We start from the raw sequence: 22,770 nt of genomic DNA, 5'->3' as shown, positions 1-22,770 counted from the left end.
AAAACACCATTTATCTTCATGCCACTGAGTTTGTTCACTTCTGCTGGGCAACTTCTACTGACTTTCCAAGACCTAATGCAAAAACTCTGTCCTCAGTAAGATTTCACTGACCTACCATTGTTCACCCAAATTCTCTAGCTGGATACCATCCTTCCCACTTCTGTGATGCCATGCATGTTCTAGACAGCTCAGTTGAGTCAGTGATCATACTACATAATGAGCAAGAATGGCTCTCTGTTAGTTGATGAACTTCATCACATCTAGACCACATTGTCCTCATCACCAGTGCCGAGCCTAGGTCTGACTCATGGTGTCAATAAAGCTATTTTGTATATTTGTAGAAAGAAGGAAGGAAGGGAGGAAGGAAGGGAGGGAGGGAGAGAGGGAGGCTCATAGATAGACTGTTCTTTTAAGTAGAAGAAACTTAAATAAGAATCACTGCTCTGAAGTAAAAAGTCTTTTCGTTTTTGATTGAGCAAATTGATTCCTGATCCAGCCTCCCTCACTGTATGGTAACTCATACGGCATTTAAATGTATATATAAGCCTCAGTTTCCCATAAACTGACCAGAGTACTTTGTCTCTGAATATTGATTAAATATTCTGCAGAGTTTTTCACTCATCAAAATTTTTAACATTTTGTTTTATCCTGACTAACGTTAACTCAGTTCTGGCAGCAGGGAAACCAACTCAAATAGGAGCAGATTGTTTTCCTATATGTTTTTTGCTTTGTTGTCCATTTGTGTTCATGCTGTCTGTTTATGTTTAATCTCAAAGCCTGCTCCAACTCCACTTGGAATACAAACGTTTCCATCTGGGTCAACAGGTGTCACTGTTGAGCAGTATAAATATGCCCCCCACACCCCATCTTTTTGGTGCTGAATGTCCTAGTTGGTTACAAAGCCCACCCTCTGCTCAATCCAAATAAGTTATCTCTGTTGTCCCTGTGCCAGTAGCCATTGCAAACCTCCAAGAACACCAATATATTTTTTCTGAAAGACCTAGTTACTGAACATAACCATAGACCTGATTGTACCGTAAAAGGGGGCAAATAGGAGGAAGAAACTATAATCATTTCCATTTGTAGGAGATAGCATTGTGTCATGGGAGGCATCTCAATTGATAGAGGGAGGAAGTCTGAGTTTTAAGTGCCTGCACTATCCCTAACCAGTTGCCACTAGTGTAATTGGCTCAAGCCAGAGGTGCCAGTACTTCAAGCTGGAATAAGGACAAATGTTGCAAATTATCAGAAACACCAGACAACTAGTTTAGGCCATAAATCTCTGAGAAACCCACAGAGTGATTCAGGAAGAATTTGAGAGGGGAATATACTCATAGAAAACATGGGGATGGAACAAGAGAAGCATGGAAATTGTTACCATTTTCTTACCCTTAGGCTGACATTGTCTGGGAGACGTGGAATTGGATAGAAAGGAATGAAATGAAATAAAATGGACTAGGGAATGGAATGGAATGGAATAGAATGGAATGGAATGGAATATGAGATGGCAGGTAGTAGAAAAACATGGAATTTGAGAGAGAATGCACTAAAAAATAAAATGAGATGAGCTAAAAAAAAGAAAAAATGCTAGGATAGTTAAATATTAAAATATATTAGAAAGCAACATGTAATTCATAACCAATTTTTCTGGGAGCATGATGGCCAACAAACTAATGGGTATTTTTGGAGAACCCACAATATGTTGAGTTACAAATAAAGTCTATGATTTAATTCTTTAAAATAAATGAAATGATCTAAGATGGAATATGGAATGGAATGGAATGGAACATTAAATGATGTAGAATGACTAGGTGTGGAATATACTATTTGGAGAATGCAAAAAATGAAATGAGCTAGAATAGGCTAGGATGTGAAACACGTTGTGTCAAAATTTTGAAATGGGATACAGAATGCAATAGAATGGGATGGAGTTTTTCATTAAATGCTTTGAGACATGTAGTGAAGTGCTGTGTTTAATTGGCATGAAAGTAATTAGCAGGCTCGGGAAATTGCCATCATAATTCTAGTCCAGATGATTAGATACTTAGGGACCTAAAAGCCTGATACCTTCATTTAATGATTCCTCAAGGGGTCACCTGCTTTGTTATTATGGCATACAACTGGCACTCTGTAGTAACAACAACCAACATTACTGGCACTCTGCTAAACCCTGGTATGTATTATTTCATTTAATTCTCACACCAGTCGTGTTTGATCTCCATTTTATAGACAGGGGAATGGAGGCACCAAAAGGTTCAGCGACTTGCCCAAGACCACGGAGCTAGAAAGCAGTGGAGTTTGAATTCCAGCATCAGACAATGTGCTGTGAGCTTCTGCATGCTGCCCCTCTACACACTGCTTCTCACCGTGCAAGGGGCTTGTAACCCATGGCACTGCAAGTAGAAATGTTAGGATCCGTATAAACTATGGTTTAGCCACAAAATGTCACTTACAGAAAAGCTTGAAAACTTGGTAGAGGTACTATTCTGATACAAATATGATGAAACAGGGCATGGTCCCAAAGCCCACTTAGCTGTGCTACCATACGCAACACATCCAGAACCACAGTGATCCCTTCCCCCTTTAGACCAGGTCTCACTGGGGGCTCCCTCACCTCTTAACCCTTCCTAATCCGAACACCCATTGGTTCATCAGACCTTTCCAAAGGGCCTACTGCAGACAATTTAATCATTCATTTATTCATTTAACATTTGAGCACTTATTCTTTCCCCTTAGTTTTCTAAGAAAGTAGATTCAGTTACTGGAGAAAGATTCTCAACAACAAAGAAAGAAGGCAAAGCAACTAGAGGTTTGGGTAACTAGAACCTACTAGAACCTACCCCCTATTGAGACCCTAGAACTCAATTTCAATTCCTGAAAATGTCCAGTGAGGATACTAATAGCTGCCTTTGTTGAGTATTTACTACTTAAGAGAGGTTGTATAATCTACTGATTGAGAGGGGCTGCCTGGATTCAAATCCTGGCACTGGCTCTGCCACTACATAGCTTTGTGCCCTTGTGGAGCTACTAAACTTCTCTGCATCTAGATTTCCTCATCTATTAAATGGGGAGAAGAGGATACTTTGAAAGATAAAATGAATTAATACACATAAAGCACTTAGAACACTGATTGTCACAAATGAAGAACTTTGCAATATCAGCTATTATAATTGGCCAGGCTTTGCATCATGTGTTCACAGGCATTATATATTTTTTTTAATTTTTAAATTTTATTTTGTTTATTTTTTTATATGGCAGGTTCTTATTAGTTATCCATTTTATACACATCAGTGTATACATGTCAGTCCCAATCGCCCAATTCATCACACACCCCCCCGCCCCCCACTGCTTTCCCCCCTTGGTGTCCACACGTCTGTTCTCTACATCTGTGTCTCAACTTCTGCCCTGAAAACCGGCTCATCTGTACCATTTTTCTAGGTTCCACATACATGTGTTAATATACGATATTTGTTTTTCTCTTTCTGACGTACTTCACTCTGTATGACAGTCTCTAGATCCATCCACGTCTCAACAAATGACTCAATTTCGTTCCTTTTTATGGCTGAGTAATATTCCATTGTATATATGTACCACTTCTTCTTTATCCATTCACCTGTCGTTGGGCATTTAGGTTGCTTCCATGACCTGGCTATTGTAAATAGTGCTGCAATGAACATTGGGGTGCATGGGACTTTTTTTTTTTTTTTCATGGGACTTTTTGAATTATGGTTTTCTCTGGGTATATGCCCAGTAGTGGGATTGCTGGGTCATATGGTAGTTCTATTTTTAGTTTTTTAAGGAACCTCCATACTGTTCTCCATAGTGGCTGTATCAATTTACATTCTCACCAACAGTGCAAGAGGGTTCGCTTTTCTCCACACCCTCTCCAGCATTTGTTGTTTGTAGATTTTCTCATGACGCCCATTCTAACTGGTGTGAGGTGATACTTCATTGTAGTTTTGACTTGCATTTCTCTAATAATTAGTGATGTTGAGCATCTTTTCATGTGCTTCTTGGCCATCTGTATGTCTTCTTTGGGGAAATGTCTGTTTAGGTCTTCTGCCCATTTTTGGATTGAGTTGTTTGTTTCTTTAATATTGAGCTGCATGAGCTGTTTATATACTTTAGAGATCAATCCTTTGTGCATTGATTTGTTTGCAAATATTTTCTCCCATTCTGAGGGCTGTCTTTTCATCTTGTTTATGGTTTCCTTTGCTGTGCAAAAGCTTTTAAGTTTCATTAGGTCCCATTTGCTTATTTTTGTTTTTATTTCCATTATTCTAGGAGGTGGATCAAAAAAGATCTTGCTGTGATTTATGTCAAAGAGTGTTCTTCCTATGTTTTCCTCTAAGAGTTTTATAGTGTCCAGACTTACATTTAGGTCTTGAATCCACTCTGAGTTTATTTTTGTGTATGGTGTTAGGGAGTGTTCTAATTTCATTCTTTTACATGTAGCTGTCCAGTTTTCCCAGCACCACTTATTGAAGAGACTGTCTTTTCTCCATTGTATATCCTTGCCTCCTTTGTCATAGATTAGCTGACCGTAGGTGCGTGGGTTTATCTCTGGGCTTTCTATCCTGTTCCATTGATCTGTATTTCTGTTTTTGTGCCAATACCATATTGTTTTGATTACCATAGCTTTGTAGTATAGTCTGAAGTCAGGGAGTCTGATTCCTCCCGCTCCATTTTTGTCCCCTCAAGATTACTTTGGCTATTCGGAGTCTTTTGTGTCTCCATACAGATTTTAAGATTTTTTGTTCTAGTTCCGTAAAAAATGCCATTGGTAATTTGATAGGGATTGCATTGAATCTGTAGATTGCTTTGGGTAGTATAGTCATTTTCACAATATTGATTCTTCCAATCCAAGAACATGGTATATCTCTCCATCTATTGGTATCATCTTTAATTTCTTTCATCAGTGTCTTATAGTTTTCAGCATACAGGTCTTTTGTCTCCCTAGGTAGGTTTATTCCTAGGTATTGTATTCTTTTTGTTGCAATGGTAAATGGGAGTCTTTCCTTAATTTCTCTTTCAGATTTTTCATCATTCGTATATAGGAATGCAAGAGATTTCTGTGCATTAATTTTGTATCCTGCAACTTTACCAAATTCATTGATTAGCTCTAGTAGATTTCTGGTGGCATTTTTAGGATTCTCTATATATAGAATCATGTCATCTGCAAACAGTGACGGTTTTACTTCTTCTTTTCCAATTTGTATTCCTTTTATTTCTTTTTCTTCTCTGATTGCCGTGGCTAGGACTTCCAAAGCTATGTTGAATAGTGGTGAGAGTGGACATCCTTGTCTTGTTCCTGATCTTAGAGGAAATGCTTTCGGTTTTTCACCATTGAGAATGATGTTTGCTGTGGGTTTGTTGTATATGGCCTTTATTATGTTGAGGTAGGTTCCCTCTATGCCCACTTTCTGGAGAGTTTTTATCATAAATGGGTGTTGAATTTTGTCAAAAGCTTTTTCTGCATCTATTGAGATGATCATACGGTTTTTATTGTTCAATTTGTTAATGTGGTGTATCACATTGGTTGATTTGCATAGATTGAAGAATCCTTGCATCCCTGGGATAAATCCCACTTGGTCATGGTGTATGATCCTTTTAATGTGCTGTTGGATTCTGTTTGCTAGTATTTTGTTGAGGATTTTTGCATCTATATTCATCAGTGATATTGGTCTGTAATTTTCTTTTTTGGTAGTAAATTTGTCTGGTTTTGGTATCAGGGTGATGGTGACCTCATGAGTTTGGGAGTGTTCCTTCCTCTGCAATTTTTTGGAAGAGTTTGAGAAGAATGGGTGTTAGCTCTTCTCCAAATGTTTGATAGAATTCACCTGTGAAGCCATCTGGTCCTGGACTTTTGTTTGTTGGAAGATTTTTAATCACAGTTACAATTTCATTACTTGTGATTGGTCTGTTCATATTTTCTACTTCTTCCTGGTTCAGTCTTGGAAGGTTATACCTTTCTAAGAATTTGTTCATTTCTTCCAGGTTGTCCATTTTATTGGCATAGTGTTGCTTGTAGTAGTCTCTTAGGCTGCTTTGTATTTCTGCGGTGTCTGTTGTAACTTCTCCTTTTTCATTTCTAATTTTATTGATTTGAGTCCTCTCCCTCTTCTTCTTCATGAGTCTGGCTAATGGTTTATCAATTTTGTTTTTCTTCTCAAAGAACCAGCTTTTACTTTTATTGATCTTTGCTATGGTTTTCTTTGTTTCTATTTCATTTATTTCTGCTCTGATCTTTATGATTTCTTTCCTTCTGCTAAATTTGGGTTTTGTTTGTTCTTCTTTTTCTGGTTCCTTTAGGTGTAAGGTTAGATTGTTTATTTGAGATTTTTCTTGTTCCTTGAGGTAGGCTTGTATAGCTATAAACTCCCTCTTAGAACTGCTTTTGCTGCATACCATAGGTTTTGGATCATCGTGTTTTCATTGTCATTTGTCTCTAGGTATTTTTTGATTTCCTCTTTGATTTCTTCAGTGATCTCTTGGTTATTTAGTAACGTATTGTTTAGCCTCCATATGTTTGTGTTTTTTACGTTTTTTTCCCTGTAATTCATTTCTAATTTCATAGCGTTGTGGTCAGAAAAGATGCTTGATATGATTTCAATTTTCTTAAATTTACTGAGGCTTAATTTGTGATCCAAGATGTGATCTATCCTGGAGAATGTTCCGTGTGCACTTGAGAAGAAAGTGTAATCTGCTGTTTTTGGATGGAATGTCCTATAAATATCACTTAAATCTATCTGGTCTATTGTGTCATTTAAAGCTTTTGTTTCCTTATTTATTTTCATTTTGGATGATCTGCCAATTAGTGTAAGTGAGGTGTTAAAGTCCCCCACAATTATTGTGTTACTGTTGATTTCCTCTTTTAGAGCTGTTAGCAGTTGCCTTGTGTATTGAGGTGCTCCTATGTTGGGAGCATATATATTTATAATTATTATATCTTCTTCTTGGATTGATCCCTTGATCATTATGTAGTGTCCTTCCTTGTCTCTTGTAACATTCTTTATTTCAAAGTCTATTTTATCTGATATGAGTATAGCTATTCCAGCTTTCTTTTGATTTCCATTTGTATGGAATATCTTTTTCCATCCCCTCACTTTCAGTCTGTATGTGTCCCTAGGTCTGAAGTGGGTCTCTTGTAGACAGAATATATATGGGTCTTGTTTTTGTATCCATTCAGCTAGCCTGTGTCTTTTGGTTGGTGCATTTAATCCATTCACATTTCAGGTAATTATCGATATGTATGTTCCTATTACCATTTTCTTAATTGTTTTGGGTTTGTTATTGTAGGTCTTTTCCTTCTCTTGTGTTTCCCACTTAGGGAAGTTCCTTTAGCATTTGTTGTAGAGCTGGTTTGGTGGTGCTGAGTTCTCTTAGCTTTTGCTTGTCTGTAAAGCTTTTGATTTCTCCATCAAATCTGAATGAGATCCTTGCCAGGTAGAGTAATCTTGGTTGTAGGTTCTTCCCTTTCATCACTTTAAGTATATCATGCCACTCCCTTCTGGCTTGTAGAGTTTCTGCTGAGAAATCAGCTGTTAACCTTATGGGAGTTCCCTTGTATGTTATTTGTTGTTTTTCCCTTGCTGCCTTTAATAATTTTTCTTTGTCTTTAATTTTTGCCAATTTGATTGCTATGTGTCTCGGCGTGTTTCTCCTTGGGTGTATCCTGTATGGGACTCTCTGAGCTTCCTTACTTGGGTTGCTATTTCCTTTCCCATGTTAGGGAAGTTTTCGACTATAATCTCTTCAAATATTTTCTTGGGTCCTTTCTCTCTCTCTTCTCCTTCTGGGACCCCTATAATGCGAATGTTGTTGAGTTTAATGTTGTCCCAGAGGTCTCATAGGCTGTCTTCATTTCTTTTCATTCTTTTTTCTTTATTCTGTTCCACAGCAGTGAATTCCACCATTCTGTCTTCCAGGTCACTTATCTGTTCTTCTGCCTCAGTTATTCTGCTATTGATTCCTTCTAGTGTAGTTTTCATTTCAGTTACTGTATTGTTCATCTCTGTTTGTTTGTTCTTTAATTCTTCTAGGTCTTTGTTAAACATTTCTTGCATCTTCTCGATATTTGCCTCCATTCTTTTTCTGAGGTCCTGGATCATGTTCACTATCATTATTCTGAATTCTTTTTCCGGAAGGTTGCCTATCTCCACTTCATTTAGTTGCTTTTCTGGGGTTTTATCTTGTTCCTTCATCTGGTACATAGCCCTCTGCCTTTTCATCTTGTCTATCTTCCTGTGAATGTGGCTTTTGTTCCACAGACTGCAGGATTGTACTTCTTCTTGTTTCTGCTGTCTGCCCTCTGGTGGATGAGACTAGCTAAGAGGCTTGTGCAGGTTTCCTGATGGAAGGGACTGGTGGTGGGTAGAGCTGGCTGTTGATCTGGTGGGCAGAGCTCAGTAAAACTTTAATCTGCTTGTCTGCTGATGGGTGGGGCTGGGTTCCCTCCCTGTTGGTTGTTTGGCTTGAGGTGACCCAACACTGGAGCCTCCCCAGGCTCTTTGGTGGGGCTAATGGCAGACTCTGGGAGGGCTCACACCAAGGAGTACTTCCCAGAACTGCTGCCCGTGTCCTTGTCCTCACGGTGAGACAGTGCCACCTCCCGCCTCTGCAGGAGACCCTCTAACACCAGCAGGTAGGTCTAGTTAAGTCTCCTATCGGGTCACTGCTCCTTCCCCTGATCCTGATGCACACACTACTTTGTGTGTGCCCTCCAAGAGTGGAGTCTCTGTTTCCCCCAGTCCTGTCAAAGTCTTGCAATCAGATCCCACTAGGCTTCAAACTCTGATTCTCTAGGAATTCCTCCTCCCATTGCCAGACCCCCAGGTTGGGAATCCTGATGTGGGGCTCAGAACCTTCACTCCAGTGGGTGGATTTCTGTGGTACAAATGTTCTCCAGTTTGTGAGTCACCCACCCAGCAGTTATGGGATTTGATTTTATTGTGATTGAGCCCCTCCTACCATCTCATTGTGGCTTCTCCTTTGTGTTTGGATGTGAGGTATCTTTTTTTGTGAGTTCCAGTGTCTTCCTGTTGATGATTGTTCAGCAGTTAGTTGTGATTCTGGTGCTCTCGCAAGAGAGAGTGAGCGCATGTCCTTCTACTCCGCCATCTTGAACCAATCTCGGCATTATCTTTTTTAATCCTCATAACCATCCCATATGGTAGGTGCTATAATTTTTGCTATTTTGCAGCTATGAACATTCACTTTTCTCGTGAAAAGCCCCTAGAATTTAGTGTCTCCAGTATGGCCCTGTGATATCAGGAAATTTAAGTAATTTACCCAAAGCCATGTAGTTAGCAAGTAGCACAGCTGAGGTTCAAGTCCAAGTCAGTCCAACTCAAAAGCGAGTGCTCTTAACCATTATGCAATCCTGCTTCATTTTCAAGCTGTTAGGAGGTAACCATAGCATAGACAAGGACCCCAGCATCTGGGCAGAATAAGAAGTTTCAAGCAGGCTGGGAAGGGAGAGGGATGTGGAAAAGGGAGAGGAGTACATGGGTAGAAAGTGGTGAACTTCATGCAGAAAAATTTTAAAACCACTGGGGCATCAAAGAGATGTGTCATCTCTTCCTGGAAATAGCTCATAGCTTCCTGAGGGCCCCACCCAAAGACCACATTTAACCTCCTCCTGTATTTCATCTACACCTGCAGGTTGCCTCCTACCTTTCTCTTACCACACCCTAATTAAGTCATTTCTGTCCTACCAATGATAGCCATGCCAACTAGGTTACTTAGGAAAACCCTAGAACTTAGTGCCTCCCGTGTGGTCCTGCAATACCAGGCTTTATCTACCGTGATACTGCTCTGGTCCAAGCCACCACCTTCTCACTCCTGATCTCTGCAATCATTTCCTAACAGGTCTTCCTCTATTTACACTAGTCTTCCTCCAGTCTATTCTCTAACCTGCAGTCAACATGAGCTTTCCAAAGCTTTAATATGATCATCTCTCTGCATTGTGTAATAAGTAAGTAAATGAATATCCATCTACTCCAAGAAGGTATGGCTTCACAAGACTAGTGTTGTGGACCAGTGTGCCCCGCAATGCATAGCAGAGTCTGACTCATAGAAGATGCTCAATAAACATTGTTGTTTGATGAATAAATGGAATAGGGAATAAATGAATGAATGATTAAGGTAGTTCACTGATTGTGGGATGAGGATCATAGGATGTGTGGTGAAAGGGTTCGGAAGCAGGGCATTCTGCCTGGTTAATTTTCACCAAAGAAGATCATGGGGGAAGAACAAATAAATATCCCAGTTTCAAAGACCTCCGATTAGATTCTGGGTAGAAGAGTGGGACAGAGCTGAGGGAACAATCTGGAGTTCGAAAGTAGGGCACACGTGGAGCGCTTGGTGCCTTATGCGAAGCTGTTGGAGCCTGTGAACTTTCTCCAGTCTCTAATGAGGACTGACTTTAGAAACAGGGAGGAGGGGGTGTCCAGTGGAGTGTCGGGTGGCCCCAAGCAGCTGAGGAAGCTGAGCAGTGCAGAGTCTGGGATAGGCAAGGCTTCTGGGTATATGGGAGGCATTTCCAAGTTGGCTTTGGTTTTCTCACTTGGGTAGTTAGGAGGACTATTAGTCCATGTGGAACCCCATGGCTGGCCTGAATGTGAGCCCAAGCCTGCTCCAGAGGCGCTGTGCTTTCCAAGATGTTTTATTACCATACAGGCACAACTCTAGGGCCACGTTCTACTGACCCATCGGAAATACAACTAGAAAGAGCCTGCTTTGCTTCAGCTATTGCCTTACCTCCGAGTCTGCAAGAAGTCCATCAATAATGATTTCAGTTAAGACACTAGATTCCAAGGGGCTGAATCTGAAAAGATGCCTTGATATAAAAAGGGAAAGTAAATGGAGGGTGGAGGGCATGTCATTTAAATTTCAGAGAACATAAACAATAAGACGCCTATACTACATGTCTGAGAGGCAGTGCGATGGGGGAGGAAAGAAACAGAGTTAAGGAGTCTGGTTCAAGCCTCAGCTCTGGTACCTAAAGACTGTAGGATTTTGAGATGGTACTTAAGGTCTCTGAGCCTCTTTCACCCAAAAAACCATTGTTTCCTGTGTACCTCTTAAACTTAATTACAAGGTTAAAAACAAAACATTTACATGGTACTTTATGAAGTACTTATCACATGTACTTGTTGATTTAATCCTCTCAATAATCCCATAAAATGGGAATTATTATTATCATCTTCGTTCTACAGATGAGAAAAGTGAAGGCTTGAAAGTGTAGGAGCCTGCCTCGGGTCCCGCACGGCCACTGGAGATGTCTGTGGTATTGTGGTGATCCAGTCACTCAAACTTCCTCCCTTCAGAGTTCTCTACTGTGGAAGCCGTGCCTCAGGGATCATGAGCTAAACAGAAAATACATCAACACTCTATACATAACCAGACATATGTCTAATCTCTCTCAATGTGGAACTCTCTAGTAAGAAATTGCAGGAAAGCCTGAGTCCTACTCCATTTCTCAAATCAAGAAAGATGTATGCACAAGGACCCATGACAAAAGACTAACAAGGGTCTGGGTTGTCCCAAGCTGCTTTGATGCTCTGAACTCTTAGTAAAGTGAATGGAGTTGCAGGACCTCTGCAGCCCTTTTCATTACGTTACATTTTGTTCCCAAATGTGTTTTTTACCATCAAACCACAGAGGATAGATGCAAAAGAGTAGAGGAGGAGCACAAAAAAAATACATCTAGTGGGGCTTCATTCTAAAGAATAGAAAGAATGCAGGAGAGATACTCCCACTCGGGAGCTAACCTTTCATCAGCCACTGATGCCATTCAGTGGTGAGCCTGACAGTAAGGCCAGGACCCTGGCGAGGTGAGCAGTGTCCCCACGGGGCAACATTTAAGGAGTCACAAACCCTCAGGTTCCTGCAGCTGCAGGGTCAACACCTGAGAGTGAATGCCCCCAGAAATCTTGCAGTCTACAGGCCTCACTTGCCTCTCCCTAGTCCTGGCTCTGCCACTCTGGCCCCTGAAATCAAGCCAGTTACATCAGTAAGATAACTTATTAGCTCTCTTCTCGTGGAGGATCTAGGTGAGAAGAGAGGTGGGAATCTGTATCTCCCCACAATGCTAAGATGTGTCTTCTTGTTGTCTTCCATTTACTATTCCTCTAGACTTTCAGTCCTTCTCAAATTTTAATACTGCATATGGGTTACCTGGGGATCTTGTTAAATCGTATTCTGATTACGCAGATCTGGGATAGATTAGGGCCTAAGATTCTGAATTTCTAACAGCCTCCCAGGGAATGTTTATTTGTGTCAGTCCGCTTACTACTCTCTGAATGGCAAGGCCTAGAAGTGATGGGTCTCAAGCCCAAGTGACAACCCATACTAGTTACCTCAGTTCTACAACGTCGTCAGCACAAAGCAAGAAGAACAGAACAACTGCAGGGGGTGGAAGCAGGAACTCAAAAGCCTGAAGGAGTAAAAAAAAAACGTAAGCCAGTGGATATTTGCAGAAATAAGGTAAGGACGTAAGATTCAGGTGCTTGAGACAAGGTCTGATTAAACCCATAAATGTGTGTTTGTTTCAGACTGTTTCCTTTCCAAACTGCTTCCTTCCACGTCCAACCATTCTGTCCTTAAGAAGACTCTAATTGTCTCGTAGTAAAACTCAATGGCCAATTGAACCATTCAGGCACTTTTGCACACCCATCACCTCTGCAGAATCCATGGCAATTTATGCACAAAAATAGAGTAAAAAAGTTAACTGCCATTTTCAAAAATGACGGTAACTTTAGGTACAAAGATATATGCTATTAAAATGCAGTAGTTTCTATTACATGTATATCTTCTTATTCAAAATAGCTTATTTTCACAAAATGCTATACTTGGCATCCTAGAAGGAGATAATATATACATACACATTGTAATTTCTAAAGCCAAAGAGAGTCCTTGGACAATAGATAAGAAATGTAAATTTTTAAAAATAATCTCATATCAACAAAAAAAAGGATGGCATACCTGTTGTGTAAAAGTATGTGGAACACGATAAACTGTGTCTGATAAAAAGTATCTCTTCTTCCACTTCTATCTGTTTACTTCTGTATCCCAATTTCCCAGTAAAACATCTTGTATATAGTAGGTAATTCATTTACATTTTAACATATGAATGAATTATTTTAAAAGAACAAAGAAATGGAGACACCGTGGTACCAGGTGATGGTTCCACTGTGGAGCAATATGTTAGCCAGGACTAGGGGGAAGGAAAGGCAAGGTAAAATCCTGAGAAGCGGGGTCTGGAAGAACTGACCAGGGAAAAGTTTTCAACTTGGACATTTAGGGCAGAATTCTAGGCTTGGTGAACTAAAATTCAGTGCAGGAAGTATGAGGGGAGCCCAATTATTCTGGCTGGGAATATAGAGGGGAGTTAAGGAAGCTTTCAGTGCAGTCAGCATTCCACTGTTTAGGGTCCACACCGGGTTCACCAGGAGCCGGCCATAAACAGGAAAACCATTCTTGACCTCAGCTGTAGTCAGGCTAAGGTTCCATGTCAACAGCCTGACCTTGTCAAGATGGCCTCAGGAACTGTTGTTTTTTTCCTTATCACTACCTATAGCTTCCTATACATTTCACTTCCTCCAGCCACTAGGACATGAGCTCCAAGAGGACAAGGACTCTTGTCTGTTTCATTTACTCTTAGATACCGAGCATCAAGAGGGGTGCCTGTAACAGAATAGGTACTCAATAAATATTTATTGCATGAATACATAATGGTTGAGAAAATGAATACAGTAACAGGTAACAAATGAATGCATGAGTGAATTGGATAAACAGAGGCTTCAATGGAGGATTGCAGTACCTAACTCTGCATCAGGAATTGACCAAAGTAGAGTGCCATGATGTGGTCCTGGCCTCAGAAGAGATTACAAACCACCCAAAGAAAGATGGCAGAAACATAGGAAGGGTTACATAAAGATACAAGGATCAAGTAACAGAGTAACAGTTTTAGAAAATGATAAACATTTTAGCATCTTAAATCAGGTTATTTAATTGGATAATGAATGCAGAAAATGAAAGAAAACAGTTGTGTGGAGTGGCCGCTGCAGAATTTTTAGAGATGGGGTTTGATATAGCTTTTTAAAAATTTCCATGGGTTTTTGGGATCTTTTCCCACAAAGATCAAACCCACAAATATCTATTATCCGATAATGCTATCAATCTCGGTTTAAAGCTTGCGTGAAAATGCCATTTAAAAGGCTGTCTTAAAAGTGCTATGACTGAGCCAGTTTAGGCTGAACAGATTCCTGAGGTTCACAGATTCTTTAAAGGAATGGGAAATGATTTCAAGGATCAGGGGAGCTCAAGATAGAAAGAGAAATAGTATTGCTAGCAGCGCCATCTCCCTGAGTCCAGTTCTCCTTGCTTTTGGTTGTGTAGGCTTCAGAAGTTACACATAAAGTTGCTCAACTTTGCTCCATGTGGATAGCTTGGGCTAAGTGGCCCTCCCATGTTTTTCTAAATGTGTAAAAGAAGATATGATTAGCTTTCACAGGCAGCAATTAGCATGAAGTGGCTCTGTTGGTCAGAATACTCGGTCACCTTGGAAGCAGTAAAAATGTTGCATGTTCAGCTCAGATATGGGGGCATTCTAGCTCATATAAATTCACTGTTTCAGTTTGCTGTGACCCCTTACAAGTGTCCTGGCATGGGTGATATCAAATGGAGGGAGGGAGAATCATTGAGATTTCTTTCTTCAGAAGGTATCTGCATAGAGGGAGATATAAAGGCATTATCAATTCCTCTTTATGGACAACAAGATGTTTTAAAAGTAATTTCTAAGTTGCTTCTTAGTAAAGCCATTAAGTCAAAGATAATCTGTCAAAAGCTCAAGGTGATGTTAAAGTCAAGCTCATGTGACAGAGGAGAATCACTGTACGTAGCTTTCAAGTCACACGGAGCTAATGGCTACATCATCATGATGTTCCCCTTTTCCATGGGTAGAAGAAAGAAAGTGTCTTTTTTATGATTAAGAAGAATCAGTCATGAGGACTCAGTATATCCAGAAATAACACAAAGTGTTGTTATTGTTCTATTTCTTCTATGTGGAAAGAATGAAAGATAACTTATCAGGAGGTAACATTGATAGAAATAATTTCATTAGCAGGCTGTGGGGAGACAGCTACATTAATAATTCCTTAATTGGGAATACTCATTGCTAGAATGTTTGAGAATCCATGTGAATGAATTTTAATATCAGGTTCATCTAAAGTTTCATAGCAGTGCTCCGTCTCATAAAGCTACAGCAAAATTTGGCTATAGAGCACAGAAATGAGCATGCATGGTTATGCTATGACTAATTAATAGGGAATATTGAAGAAAGTACTGACTTTTGCCTTCAATTTTAATTTTTCTAAAAGCATTCATACGTGTAGACCTGTAAAGTTTCACATTCATGTACAACTATTTATGGACACCCATACATATCATCTTTATAATTATTAAAACTAAAATTAACTATACAAGTTCAGTTGTACTGTTAAAGTTTACATTTTGAATTTTAAATGCTAGTAAGGGAAAAGGTATATCAACTTTTCCAAATAACCATGAATGAATGAATGTATGAATGAATAATTACTATTCATAGATGGTGATCACAAGTGAGGCCCCGTTGCCACCTGGTGGCAGCATACCCTAATTGAAGAATTAGTTTTTTAGTGAAATCGAGAAACCTAAATGTATAGAGATAGAAATCACATCGCATGAGATAACACAAATGAAATATTAGAGGATCACAAGCCCATGTAATTTAAATATAATACTTATTTTTCATTTTCTATCTCAAGTGAGGAGGAGAAACATAACTCCCTGGTCTTGGGTACAAGGCTGGTTTCCCTTAAGCTATATCGAGAGTGTTCACTTAATGAGCCACAAAGCCATTTTACCTATAAGGTGGCCCCAGGCCTATTTAGCTGCCATATTGACTAAAAGGTTTTAATATGTCATTTTTATGGGCCTGGTGTAGATGAAATAACTGCTAAACCAGCAGTGTTCTAGGAATAACTGCTTTGACCCTTCGAAAATCTCTGTAGTTCAGTGGATTTGTGCACGTACTTATTTACAAAAGATTATTTTATTTAACTAATCCCATTATCCATGCCACAATTCAGACCAATTATATCGCTATCTCTGGAGATAAAAACAGGCATCGATATTTTTGATAAAGCTTCCCAGTGGTTCCAATGTGCAGCCAACGTTGAGAATCATTGAACTGTAGTAAAGAGAAGATTGAAACATGGGCCACGGAAAAATGATGTTACTGTTTAAAGTTAAGCAGATCTTCAGCAAAACTAAATATAAAATTAAAATGCATATGAAAAAAATGCAGCAAAAAACCAAAATGCCATTGGTACTTGTCCTCCAAAATTCTTCTGAAACTCTGAAGAGTAATGGAAAGTAAAATATTGTTAATTGACAACTTCTGTGCAGATGCTTTCTATATACCTTTCATTTAACCTTCACCCAAATGAGATGTAGACTTTATTATCCCTATGCTCCTTACAGTTTCAAAAACTGAAGCAGAAGTAGATTTATTAACACAAGATCATGCAAGTTGTAAATAGCGTGGCATGGATTTAAACTTAAGATTGTCTGATTCCAAATCCCATGGGTAATTCCATGACACCTTGTTGAGTTCGAGTTAAGAAACAGAATAGCCAGCAGACTTCCAAGAGTCTCCTTTGATTCATTAACAACCTCTTCTTGAGCCTCACAAACCACTAGAGACAAAGCTTTAATGGATTTAGAGACAGAGACTCAGCTCAGTAATTGATCTGGGTTTTCCTGTGTCTCTTCTACCTGTTTACCAGCCAACTGAGTTGAGGGAAATGCAGAGAAGGCAGTGGCTGCCAGCTGATGAGGAGATGAATCAAAGACAGATTTTCAGGGGGAAACTTGGTAGAAATAATAACTTTTCCAGCTATACATAGACCCTCCCCCCACCCAAACTGAGGTGGGTGCAGAGTCTGATCTACCGTGCCCTCTATTTTCAGACTCTATACAACCCTCTGAACTTGCCCAGACACATGGGCTATTTCACTTTCTCCTACTGCGTAGCTTGATGATCCAATCAGTCAACAAAAAAGTAAGACCTACCGAGCTTCTGCCATGGGTATTCCATATAGATCCCTGCCACGATGAGTTTGCAGTCTAGTAAACGAAAAAAGCCATGCATGGGCATAAATCTAACCATTTCAATTCCTTGCTTAAAATCCCTCCAGTAACTTTCCTTTGCTTTCAAGATAAAAATGGAGATTTTTGACAGGTTCTAAAAGACTCTGCTTGATTTGAACCTTGTCTATCCCTCCAAAATCTTCTGTCTTCTTGTCTTTCTTTCCCTAAAAGTGCTTTCTTCCCTCTGCTAGACTTGTGCACACCCTCTCCCTCTGCCTAGAATTCAGTCCCAGCCTCCAAACTACAGCTGGTGTGTTAGTAACTTATTGCCATGGAACAAACCACCCTCAAAATTAGTGTCTGAAAATCACAGCCATTTTACTAGCTCATGATTCTGTGGTCAGCAGTTTGGGCTGGAATCTTCTGCTGGTATCAATCGGAGTTACTTTTGCTACTGTAGGTCTCTGGCATCTGGACCGGGGCTGGATGATCTAAGATGGCCTTGTTCACAGTCGGCACAGGATGTCAGCTGGTGGGGCTCAGGGGACACAGCAGGGACAGCTTTTCTTCACTGGCCTCACATCTTCCAGTAGGCAAGACTGGGCTTCTTCAACTGGCAATCTCAGGGGCGCGTTCCAAGAAAGCAAAAGCAGAGCCTTTACTTCTTCCATGGTCTGTTGGATACAGGAAGTCAAAGTCCATCTAAGATTCAATCGGTAGGAAAACCGATTCTACCTCTTGATCGGAGAAGCTGACCATGTTTTATCTACCACCGCTGACTGATGAAGGCTCATATTTCCTTCAGATGTCAGTTCTCATTTTCCTTCTACAGGAAAACATTACTCTGAGTCACTGGATATGATCAGATTCTCCATTACATGCTTTCAAATCATTCTGGATTTTTTTTTTCTTGTAGCGTTTATCTCATTTTATAAGCAAATATTTATTTGTGTGGTTATTTGATGATATCTGGATTCTCTCCGAAACTGTGACCTCCATGAGGGCAGGGACAGCATCTGGGTCCTCAGTGTTTACCACAAAGCCAGGCCCAAGGTTACCATTAGATAAGTGCTTGTTGACTTAACACGAGCATGTGAAAGTAAGTTGAGAGTAAAGTGGTTTAGAAGGAAGAGTACCACTTCCTAGCTGTGAGAATGTCATCAAGTTACATAACGATGTTACACTCAGTTTTCACATCAGCAAGCTGTGCATACGCATAGCTGGTGCCAATAAATGCTTTTGAAAGCAATAGGAGACTAATGACTTAATTTTTAGTGAAAAACAAGTATGCATTTCATCCTCATATATTTTTTAGTGCATAAAAAATCACAGAGAAATGGAATTATTAACTCCTATATTGATTAATTACTATCAGCACATTTTAAAATACTGCTCTAACTAATCGTGTGCCATTATTGTATATATAAATAAGGGCAGATGTAGGTGGTAAAGAAAGACAGAAACCTTATGTCAACCACTGAAAGAGTCTTTGTAACTCTCAGGTGTCTCTTTTTTTTTTCTTTAAGCAGGTAGAGAGAATTTCCCAGGCTAATCTACAGCTTTGTCAAAAATACCCATGATTTGTCAGTTAAGCCCCTGATATTTTTAGTTCTGGAAAATCTGTCAAAATGACCAAAAAGTCTCACATTTTACAGAGTATACGAAACAAAACCACGGGGGTAGACTGAAATGAAACACAGTCATTAGCAGTTAAGTTTGAGGTTACCTGCTCTTTAAAAAAAGAAACAAACCTGTTTCTTCTGTTTTTCCAGTGCTGTCAGCCTTCAGGGGCCCCTCTTTACTTTGTACTCTCTGAGAATCAGAAGTATGCCTACCCATTTCTGGTTTCCTGCCATCATTTTTAACATTTGGATTTTACATATTTGGGGTTATCACCCCAGTAACCTCTTCGGTGAAATTGACCTTCATAAATCAAAAATACTCTAATTTCAGAAATTCAATGCTCCGTGGGTTACAAATGACTGACCAGCATGCTGTTTCCACCAGGGCAGATGACGTCTCTTGTAAATCCTGAAACATGAGTAGTTTATTCCTCTCTCCCATGCTCTCTTTTTAATTTCCCCTAACCCAAGATGTGTACAAAAGGACTTTCTCAAAAGTACTGTGAAAGAGAGAGGTTTCAAAAAGCATGAGAGAGTTATACCAAAGAGAAATCTTTCACACTAAAGGTTTAAACTATCTCTGGGCAATAGGCTACCATAATTTCAGCATTATTTGGGTCTGATATGCGTTAGTTTAGGCTAGTCTGTGATAACAAGTAGCTACAAATTTGGAATGGCTCAACAAAAATCTTTATTGTATCATTATGTAACAGTCCAGGGAGGTGACAAATAAAGTATGTGTTGTGGTGGGGTGTTCTGCTCCACAGTCATTCAGGAATCCAAGCTGGTAGTAGTTCTGCCATCTTGAATATGTAGCTTCCAAAGTCACTCTCGAGGTTGCCATCACAACCAGCCAGAAGAGAAAAAGGAATAAAGAAGAATGCATGGGAGTGGCCCACATCACATCCATTCACATTTTGTTGGCAAAGCTCAATCTCACAGCCACAACTATCTGTAAGAGAAGCTGGGTGGTGCCATGTCTGTATATGAAGAAACAAGAGGAAGATGCACCTTGGAAAACAGTATCTGACACAAGAAAAAATCAAAGCTTTCAATATGAGAACACTGTTCTTCAATATTATTTCCCATTACTTCTCAAAGTGACCCTTATCTCACCCCCTAGACCGGATTTCAGCCTGACTGTCCTCCACAATAGGGTGTTTTTTTCAGTCTTCCTGTGTCCAGCTTTTCCATCTCCAATGTATACTGTGCACAGTGGTCAGAGTCACTTTTCTAATACATAAATGCAGTCCTCTTCTACTCTTATTCTTTAATCTCTCTCAGTTACTCCCTAGATAAAATGATACGGCCACGGTATGCAGGCTCCTTCTTAATCCAGTCCTTAGGCTGTATGATGTAAAGGTTGGGAACACAAATTCTGCAACCAGACTGCCTGGATTTGACTTTTCTGTGCTACTTAGTGGTTGTGTTAACCCTGAGCAAGACTGAATGCCTCTCAGAGTTCTTTCCTTATCTCTAAAACGGGGATGATATTAATGTCTACCTCACTGAGTTATTGTGAATTTTAATTGATTCATGTATGTAAAGCACTCAAAATAACAAACACTTGTCTGAATTATTGTTAATTAATACCTTCCATAATTCTATCCAATGTACACCCCGATTCAGCTATACAGAGCGTCAAGAAGAGGAACATCATCAGCAAGGATAATCATCCCACAAACAGTGCTTCCTACGCGCCAGGAACTGTTCTAAACATTTGGCATTGATTTTCTTCTCCAAACTATCCTATTATCCTCATTTAACAAATGAGGAAATTGAGGCACAGAAAGGTTAAGTGACTTTTCCAAGGTCAAATAGCTTGCTGGTGGCAGGGCAGAGTTTCAATCCAGATAGCCTGGCTTCTAGTTATTATACTGTGACTTTGCTCTTTTGTACGTATTATTTTCTGTATGCCTTCTAGTCTTCATGGCTAATCCAGATTTATCCATCAAGACCTGGTTCAATGTCACCTCTCATTTGAAGCCTTCCCTTATTTCCTCAAATTCAGTTAATCACTCTTGGCTTTACTCTGCTGGCGTATATTGGTTCAGAATTTACTGGGATATCTATATATGTCTCTCCCACTAGCCTAGGTTTTTTTTTTTTAACCATTTATCTTGTAACTTCATTGCCAAGATGAGTACTTATTTCCCTCAATCCCAATACTTGCTTTATGCAAAAATTCCCAACTTTCTCCCTTTTGCGTTAATCTTACTTATTGTATCAGTCAGGTTCCCATCAGGAAACAGACAACAGACTCAAATTGGGATAATTTCAGGAGGGTTTATATTTAGAATCTAATTACAAATATGTGGGGGCGGGGGGGGGGAACTTCCCTGGCAGTCCAGTGGTTAAGACTTCGCCTTCCAATGCAGGGGGTGCCGGTTGGATCCCTGGTCAGGGAGTTAAGATCCCACATGCCTCGCAGCCCCAAAAAAACAAAACATAAAACAGAAGCAATATTTGTAACAAATTCAATAAAGACTTTAAAAATGGTCCACATCAAAAAAAATCTTTAAAAAACAAAACAAACAAAAAAACCCCAAATATGTGGGGGGGGGGTGCATAAGGGAATGACAAGAAATAATACAGATATTCAGGCTAGGAATAGTGGAGCTGTTACCATCCTGTGATATTTTTTCCATCAAGAAGTGGAGCTTAATTACCCTCGCCCTTGAGCATGGGCTAAACACAGTAGGTCATGTCTAATGAATAGAATAAAGTGGAAGTGACATGTTTGACTTCTGAGTTTAAGTTTTACAAAACATTGTGGCTTAATCTTTGCTTCCTCTCTTGGAACACTTACCCTGAGAAAAGTCAACAGCCATGTCATAAGAACGCTCAAGCAGCCCTATGGAGTGGACCAGGTGAAGAGGAGCTGAGGCTTCCTGCCAACAGGCAGCAAGGAACTGAGAACTCCAGCCAACAGTCATGTGAATGAACCATCTTAGAAGTGGATCATGCAGCCCTAGATAAGCCTTCAGACGACTACAACACCACTCGACATCTAGACTGGAACCTTATGAACGACCCTGAGCCAGAAACACCCACTGGGAAAAACGCAGCTTCTTATGTCTAAAATGGGGATAATATGAATATCTACCTCATTGAATTATTGTGAAGTTAATTGACTTTATATATGTACAGCACCTAGGATAGCAGACACGTGCCTGAACTGTTACTATTCTGTAGCCTTACCTTCCATTATTCTATTAAAGCACGTGCCAGTTCAGCTAAACACGGCATCAAGACCAGCGCCAGCAACATCAAAGATAGCAGTCACTTGTACAGAGCTTCCTATGTGCCAGGAACCGTGAGGCAATAAACCTTTGTTGTTTTAAGCCACTAAAGTTTGGGGTAATTTGTCACACAGCAGTAGATAAGGTAATGAATGGTCATGTCTAATTTGTTTAACCTCTCTGTGCCTAAGCTTCTTGCAGCCTCTGATTCTTCATTTATAAAACAGAGATAATATCCATTACACCAAATGATTGTGAGAATTACATTAAATTATTACCTTAGACTAAATCACACATTAGAAGGGATATGAAAGTGTTTGACTCAGTGCCCAGTACTTAGAAAGTATTTAGTAGACAATTACATCTTCCTTCTCCCGGAATAAATCACTGCAGGTCTCCTCTTACTACAAGCTTGGGTTTCTAGTAATCAAGATGGTTTCTTTAATGGATTCTTATACTTAATTATCAGCCCCTATATAGGGTCTCTACCTGAGGACCTTGAGAACAAATGATTGTCTACACTAATGCTAAGCATGCCTGAACAGCTTCCGAATGAAGCTCTCTCCAGTTCTCAGGGTCACACCCAGGATTTTTAATGTCCCATTTCTGAGAAGCCATTTCAAACTGCAGTAAATGCAGTGAGAAGGTATAAGGACTTGGTACATTGGTAACAAAGGAAATGCAATGAAAATATGCAAACTCAGGAAAAATGTAAGTTTTAAACAATAAGGGATTTCGCCTTGTCATGAAATGCTTAGGGAGAACACTGG

General features: G+C 39.8%; 1 long non-coding RNA gene across 2 annotated transcripts in view; it reads left to right on the top strand.

Moving 5' to 3' along the window:
* The first annotated feature begins 8,581 nt into the window (after positions 1 to 8,581).
* Positions 8,582 to 22,770, top strand: part of LOC118883705 — a 51,673-nt gene continuing 37,484 nt past the window's right edge. For both annotated transcript variants that reach the window (XR_005017079.1, XR_005017080.1), the window contains exon 1: positions 8,582 to 8,644. This is a non-coding gene — a long non-coding RNA (uncharacterized LOC118883705). The remainder of the gene's footprint in view (positions 8,645 to 22,770) is intronic.

This window comes from Balaenoptera musculus, chromosome 17 (genome assembly GCF_009873245.2).
Source record: "Balaenoptera musculus isolate JJ_BM4_2016_0621 chromosome 17, mBalMus1.pri.v3, whole genome shotgun sequence".
Taxonomy (NCBI): Eukaryota; Metazoa; Chordata; class Mammalia; order Artiodactyla; family Balaenopteridae; genus Balaenoptera; species Balaenoptera musculus.
Note: the sequence above shows the minus strand (reverse complement) of the source record. Positions and strands in the feature narration are given on the sequence as shown.